The 7545-nt window shown below is 51.7% G+C and overlaps 1 pseudogene; it reads right to left on the bottom strand.

Moving 5' to 3' along the window:
• Positions 1-1103: 1103 nt before the first annotated feature.
• LOC105071861 (cold shock domain-containing protein E1 pseudogene) lies at positions 1104-2677 on the bottom strand (annotated as a pseudogene).
• Between the last annotated feature and the right edge of the window lie 4868 nt (positions 2678-7545).

Consider the following 7545-nt stretch of genomic DNA (forward strand, 5'->3'; position numbering starts at 1 on the left):
TCTTTTTTGTTTCCTCCTAAAGAGTTTGCATTTGGCGCAGGCCTTAGACACAGGCTCCTCCCCACCCTGACCTCCGGAGTCCTGGGTGGCTCTGGTCACGCAGCCCAGCACTGGGAGGCCAGACGGGGCGGGAGGCCTCCGTGGGTGGAGACGGCACTTTACATTCTGGACTCTTCCTCCGCGTGTTTCGTGGGCGCTGAGAGCCCATAGGCCGTGGGTGCTGTGGCCTGGCCTCCTGCGAGTGTCTCATTTCGCACTCAGTGGGTGAGCTCCATAGAGCCAGAACCCAGCCTCATGGCCCCTTGCTTTGCCCTCGTATTATTAAGAAGATTCAATACGTCGTCTGGATTGAATGGAATGTCCCAGACCGAGTATTCTGACCTCAGACACCTGGGCCTGGAGGAGGGCCATAAGAACAGCCAAAATCTATGGGAAAGGTGCTGGCCACAAACTTGCCATTTGAGTCTTAATCAGGACAGCATCCACTCAAAGACAGCATCCTTTAAAGACAGCATCCCTTGGCCCAGGTGCCGCCATCTTGTCAGGCCTCACACTCAGGGAAGGGGTCTTCAGTGCCCATTTCCACCCACACGGGTACCCCTGCAGCCCTTCAGCTCCAGGCCGAGCTGTGACCCCAGCGCCGCTTGGAATTCAAAGCCAGTTCTTTCCTGAGCATGAAGGTCGCAGAAACCTCAGTGCAGAGAGGGCCCAAGAGTTCGCTGAGTCTTGAGACGCTGAGCCCACCTGGCCTCTGTATGTGCTTCCCACCTGGAGTCGCGGGCTGGGGCTGCTGTAACTGAGAGAAAACAAACAAAGAACATCTCCCTACTCTGGATGCGCGGGTCTAAAAGCAGGGTGTCTGCAGGGCTGGCTCCTCCGAGGGCTGATGGGGAGACTGTCTCAGGCCTCGGCCCTGTCTTTCTGGTGCTTGGCTGGCAGGCTTTGGATAGTCCTTGGCCATAATCCTTGGCTCACAGCAGCATCACCCCCATCTCCGCCTTCATGCTCACGTGGTGGTCTTGTGTGCGTGTCTGTGTCCAAATCTCCCCTTCTTTTAAGGGCCCAGCCATATTGGATTGGATCCCACCCTAATGAACGCATCTTTACTTAACCAACTGCATCAGCAACAAGCCATTTCCAAAGAAGGCCGTGTTCTGTGGATCTCGGGGTTGGGACTTCAACATTGGAGCTAGTAGCTCAATGCCATCCTGAACTTTCACATGGAAAAAGAGCTTCTTGCTATCTCCTACTTCATAGTTAATGAAGCCAAACTGATCTTTCACACACTCCACTGTGGCCCTACGTACGCAAGGGTGTGATGTCATAGGCCATAGTCTGTGCACTTCGGCCCAGGACACATAACTGGAACTTGACACTCTCCCCCTTTTGTAGGCAGTCCCCTTTGTTGGCCATCCCAACTATGCCAAACGGATAGACTTCACCTTTCATATCCCCTTCCTCCACGATCTCGATCATTCCTTGGTACTCAGTCTGTGTTGGATCAACACTTCTCAAGGGGTGAATGACTTTACCAGAGTAGATGGTGGGATCAGCTTCCTCAGTAATGCCATTCACTGAGTGTGTTTTGTTCACTTTTTCTGCACTGACTTTGTTGCCTTTGCCTTTGGACAGGCTGTACTCGACCATGTCCCCCAGTTCCAGGCTATCAATATCACCAGAGAACTCACTGTAATGGAAAAAGATTTCCTTATCATGATTGGCTGTTTCAATAAATCCAAAATTATCCTTCAGAGTGACCACATAACCCAAGAGCCTCTTGGAGTTGGAATTACGACCTAAGAGTCGTACACAAGTTGCAGTCTGCTGTCCAAGCCTGTTTGTCACTAATACTAAATTCAACCTTGTCTCCTATTTCAGGAGAAGTAGATCCTTCCACATCCTTGGCTTGAAAAGCAATAGTCAATTTCACCGCACAGGCATCATAAGCAATAATACCATTCTCAGCCTCCTTTTCTTTGCCTTTATTTGGGCTAGGGGTTTTAGGATTGGAAAAAGTGGCTTCTTTTTCTACAGTGCCCAGAAAACGATGTTCTGAATGGGAGTGGAACGAAACCGTGCCCTTGGGAAGTTTTTTAATTCTAATAGCATGATTTCTTTGGTCAGAGAGCATATCAGGAACCACAGTAAACTCTACTTCATCTGCAATATGGAGCTGGTTACCATCCAGAATTTCACTGAAGTGGAAGAACATACGAGCATCACGATCCACACACTTGATGAAACCAAAGCCATCTCTCATGGCAGCAATCACACCCATTTCTCTGGCTTCATTAGTGAACTGAAATGTATTTGACAGAACTTCTATGTTGGTTGCTCGCTCTAATTTGTCACGATGATCTGTTGAAATATTAAACCTAACATGGTCGCCTTCCCCCAGGGTCACCTTGGATTTCATATCTTTGTCTCCAAAGGGAAGTTCTTTAGGAATCACAAAATCAACTTTGATGTGTCCTGGCAATGGGTCATTCTGGCTTTTACTGGGTAGTTTTGGGATAACTTTGGTTACAGTTCCTTCAAAATGTTCAATGCTGATATCTTCAAAAATAACTGTTCCTTGAGGCAATAGTCTGACATCAGTTGCAATTTCTTTACCATTTCTGTCCTTGATTGTGAATTCCACGTCATCTCGTCTTGAATTCATCTGCGCGCAGTGTCACGCACCACATGATGGGGAGAAGGTTGAACACGCTGCTGTTCCCGCAGAGTAAGCAGTCCTTGTAAAGCCGGACTGCGTAGGGTGCTTTGCGATACGGATTCCCCCCCAACCCCGAGTTATTAGAATATGTTCAGTCAGCACATTCGGGCTGTGTCTCAGCAACACATCAAGTGAACGTCTCAGGCTGTGGGCAGGACCTCAGTTTGTCTTGGAAGGTAGGGCTGAGGGAAGCAGGGAGGTGGGGAGTGGGCGCTGGCTAACTGTGGTCTGGAGGACAGAGCCAGTGCATCTAGGTGTATCCAGTGGCCCCTGTCCCTCCCTCCAGCCTGCATCTCAGGTCTGATGCTCCGCCAGGGTACCACTTGCCCCACATCTGCTCCTACAGTGCTCTGCACACAGTAGGTGTGACTCATCCAGTCTCCCTCTGCTCAGCAGACATGCCTGAGAGGAACCACACCTACTGGTGAAAACTCCCACCGGACCTGCCAGTCGGGCTGGATGGCTAATGGTGGTGGGGGAGGGGCGGGGAGGACAGGGAGTCAAACATGGTTTGCAAAGTCTTCAGCGAGAAAATCTGCTGTGTAATAGTCCTGCTTGGCTCTAAAACGAGCCCCTCTGGAGGTAATTCTGGACTCTGTAAGACATAAAAAGCTGGAGCCCCAGGAGTGGCGATGAGGGCCTGAGGGCTGCCCCTCTCTCTGGGCTGATCACCCACCAGGTTCCACACCTCCTGTCTCTCTGGGTCGGGTGAGACTGGGCTCTGACCACACAGTGCTGATGCCCTCACTCCTTCCACCTCCCAGCATTACTGGATTCTGTGCTAAGCTGTTGGTTCTACTGGCCAGGCTTTCCTTTGCTTTGCAATGAAGTGATGCAATGGGACGTCCAGACTGCATTGTGCGTCATCTTGGAAAAACCACCTGTGACTCAGAGGGTTCGGGTTTGAGGTACCCACTTCATAGACAGTTCGGGAAGCTCACCTCGTACCTCCCGGGGCCATGCTAGGTTTTGCTGTGATCCTGTCCTTGGGATCCAAGGACATGAGAGGCAGCCTCTAAGCAGGAATGCTCTCAGTGTCTTTGGGCGCAGTGCCAGAAGAGCCCTTCCCCTCCCACCACGGGCTCCACCATCACAGCCACATGGTCAGCACCACCGAGCCTGCCAGTCTTTTCCTCATGCTACAGAAAGGCAGCTCCAGGACCTTCTCCTCATTTGCTAACATCGAGCATCACCACGGCCAAGCTTCCAGAAGCCTTCCAGGCACTGTGAGGACTGGCTCTGGGTGTCCTTGCCACGAATGGAGCCCCAAGTCATGAGTGACACCCCCAAGTCAATAAATTCACTTAAAGCCACTTATTCCCCCACCCCAGTCCGATGCTGTCGAGAGCTCCTCCCACCCCTGCTCCCCCCAGTGCCTGCTAGACTCCGAACTCCTTGGATGTGGAGACTACCTTCTCCTGAAGCAGGACTGCATTTCCCCACCTGGGCTGGGCTGAGACCCAACCCCGATTGTTCTTCCAAAGGAAAAGAGGACGGGGAAGATCAGTGTCCCTGCTCAGTAGTCAGGCAGAGAGCGAATTCAAGCTGCTTCTGCCTTCTTGTTCGAGTCAGACCCTCAGTGGAGTGGAGGATGTCCACCCTCATGGGAGGGGGCATCTGCTGTACGCAGTTCACCAGTTCAACAGCTCATCTCCTCCAGAAACACCTGCCCAGACACCCTCAGAAATCACATTTAACCAGCTCTCTGGGGATCCGCGCTCCAGTCAAGTTGACCCGTGAGATTAACCATCATATGTGGAGATGAATCTTGAAAAGGAGAAGCAGACATCATCCTGAAAGCTCCTTGTTCAGGGAAGACCCTCTAGGGTCTCCAGGCAACAAGAGGCTGCTCTCCTTTAAAAGAGGGGAGCCTGGAACACTCAGGGAAATCAGGGGTCAAGATGTTGGGGCTCATGTACCCAACATCCCCATTTCCAACCTCAGAGTATCTGAATTTGACCTGGGACATCTGTCAGCATGGTGCATTCAATACTGTTCCTGTTTCTGCCTATCTTACAGTTAGATCGCAGGTCCAGCTTTCTGCACAGTCTGCCGTGCAGTCAGCAAGTGGTCATTGTCTCCTTCTAAGATGTGCCAGAGGCTCTTGGCTCTCCCAGTGTGCCTTGCGGTGATACTTGGCTGTGCTGAGGGTGTCAGACACCAGCACCTGGCCAGTTCCACAATGACCATCGTCTCCATACTGGTCAGAAGCCACAGCGACCACCTGTCCCAACCCCTCACCTCTTCCCTGCACCTCACCCCCCACCCTAGGGAGCAGTCGGAGGACTTACGGTGCTATGGCTTCGTAGATGCCGTCGCTACCCTGACCAAGTGGCCCCCCTATGGGCTGCTGGCACTCCTTTCTGAGAGAGCGTCTGAAGAATTTCTGAGTGGCTGCTCAGGACTGTCCACCGGGGAGACAAAAGGCAGAGCCCTTACCCTTCAATTCCTGCCCCCTGTGGGTGGAGGATGGACCTGTGGGCATTACGTCCTCCAGGCTCCCGAGATGCACACGTGTAAGTGCCAAGCAATTTCCTGTGGTTGTAGGACACACTCAGCATCAGAGATCCAGAGGCAGGTGCACTGCAGGAGCCTGGGGCAAAGATTGTCAGATCACACCCATCAAAGCCAGCGGGTCCACGTGGAACTGGTCACTGGAACAGGGGCTGGAGCACAAGATGGGAGCCAAGAGGATTTGAAGGGAGGCCTGAGGGCTGTTGCTACAGCCGCCCACACTCAGGGAAGAATAGATCATGACAGACAACAGGCCGTGTTTGATTTGGGAATACTTTTAGCATTTCTTTTCTATAATGTCTGCCTTTTTAATTCTGTTGAGCTCAGGTTAATGTTAAAAGGATATCAAATTCCCTAAAGATACCCAGATAGTCACGGATGGAGGGGGAAGGGAACCCCGATCTGGTGTTTGAAATGCCCAGCACAAAAAACCCACATGTGATTTGTTCCTTGGACAAATAAGCCTGCTGTGGGTGCTAGGATTGGAGCAATGAACAAAACAGAAAAACTTTCTCGTGGGGAGCCCATGCTATGCAGAGGGGGACAATGGTAACAAAAGTGAATGAGATCGCACACTGGAAGGTGAGAAGTGCTCTGGGAAGGTATGAAGGCAGGGAGAAGGAGGCAGCGCGGGGGGGGGCGGGGTTGTTGGCTTTACTAGGGTGCTCAGAGAGGGCCTCCTGCGCAGGTGACATTTGGGCAGAGACTTGAAGCAGGGGAGACATGCAGATCTCTGCAGACAGCTTTCCAGGGAGAAGGAAGACCAGTGCAAAGGCCTGTGGTGGGAGCTGACCTGGGGAGAGGGGGCCAGGCCCTCAGGGTCTGGCGGGGAGTCGGGAGTGAGCTGGAGGGCTGGCAGGGCCTCACGGTGAGGGGGCGCCTGGGAGCCATGGGCGCGCCACCTGCTTTTACTCTGAGGGAGGGAGTGGGTAGAAGTCACTGGGGGGCTTGAGCAGAGGACAGGGTGGTGCCCTGACTGTAGGTGGACTAGGTGTAGGTGCAGGCTCCCACGTGCAGGTGAGCACACCCCGTCTCCGCGCAGCTCAGTCTGGTACTGCCGCCCAGCAGGTGTGGCACGTAAATGTGACTGCCCGGGAACGGGATGTCCAAGGTCACCATCTGGCCTCTTAAACCACGGCAGGACTTAGGTCATAGCTGAGACAGGGCTGCTGGTGGAGGATCCAAGGCACAGATAACCTTCCAAACTGTAGATGGCCCAGGCGGGGGGACCCAGGCACCCAGGGTACACCGGGGGGTAGCCCTGGCCACACTCAGTGCTAGACTCACGCCGTGGGGCACACGTGGTCCCGGGCGGAGGCACCTCTGCCCTCCACTGTCTCGTACACTGTGTCTAGCCCAGAGTTTTAACTTGTAAACCATGATGTTGACAAGCGTGGCAATAAAACTTCATTGTTCCCGATGGCAGTAGTCTGTTTTTTTAACCTTTGGCTTCCTTTTTTCCTGGTACTTTTATACATCTGGTTCTGGTAAAGTGAAAAGATTCACTCCATTTACAACTGTACTTCCTGTTCTGGCCTGGGCTCCCCCCCACCTCCCTCCCCCGCACCCTGAGCTGACGTGGAAGTGACAGAGCCCTTTCTGGAGAGACCCTTCGTGGGGCAGGACAGCGCCCACTATGTCCCCAGGGCTGGGAGAGGCAGCCCCTCCCTGGGCCTGGCCACAGCACCCCCGTGGAAGTCACCACTTAGGAAGGGATGTTTCAGGAGGTCACATTGGGTGCACAGGGCTCCCCCCAACTAGGCTTTACTGGGACCCCAGGTGGGATGAGGTGCTGAGAGATATTCCATGGGACAAGGATGCCTCCTAAGAATGTGGGTTCTTGGTGCTATATGGGATATTTTTTTAAATTTTCTTTTTTATTGAAGCATAGTTGATTTACAATGTTAGTTTCAAGTGTGCAGCAAAGTAATTCAGTTATACATATACATACATGTGTATTTTTTCGTACTCTTTTCCATTATATGTTAATCATAAGAAATTGAATACAGTTCCCTGTGCTATACAGTAGGTCCTTGTTGTTTATCTATTTTATATATGGTAATGTATGTCTGGTAATACCAAACTCCTAATTTATCCCTCACCCGCCCTTTCCCCTTTGGTAACCATAGTATGCTTTCTATATCCATGAGTCTATTTTTGGTTTGTAAATAAGATTTGTGTCTTTTTTTTTTTAGATTCCACATATAAGTGATATCATATGGTATTTGTCTTTCTCTGTCTGATTTACTTCACTTAATATGATAATCTCTAGGTCCATCCATGTTACTGCAAATGGCATTATTTCATTTTTTATG

This window comes from Camelus bactrianus, chromosome 35 (assembly GCF_048773025.1).
Source record: "Camelus bactrianus isolate YW-2024 breed Bactrian camel chromosome 35, ASM4877302v1, whole genome shotgun sequence".
Taxonomy (NCBI): domain Eukaryota; kingdom Metazoa; phylum Chordata; class Mammalia; order Artiodactyla; family Camelidae; genus Camelus; species Camelus bactrianus.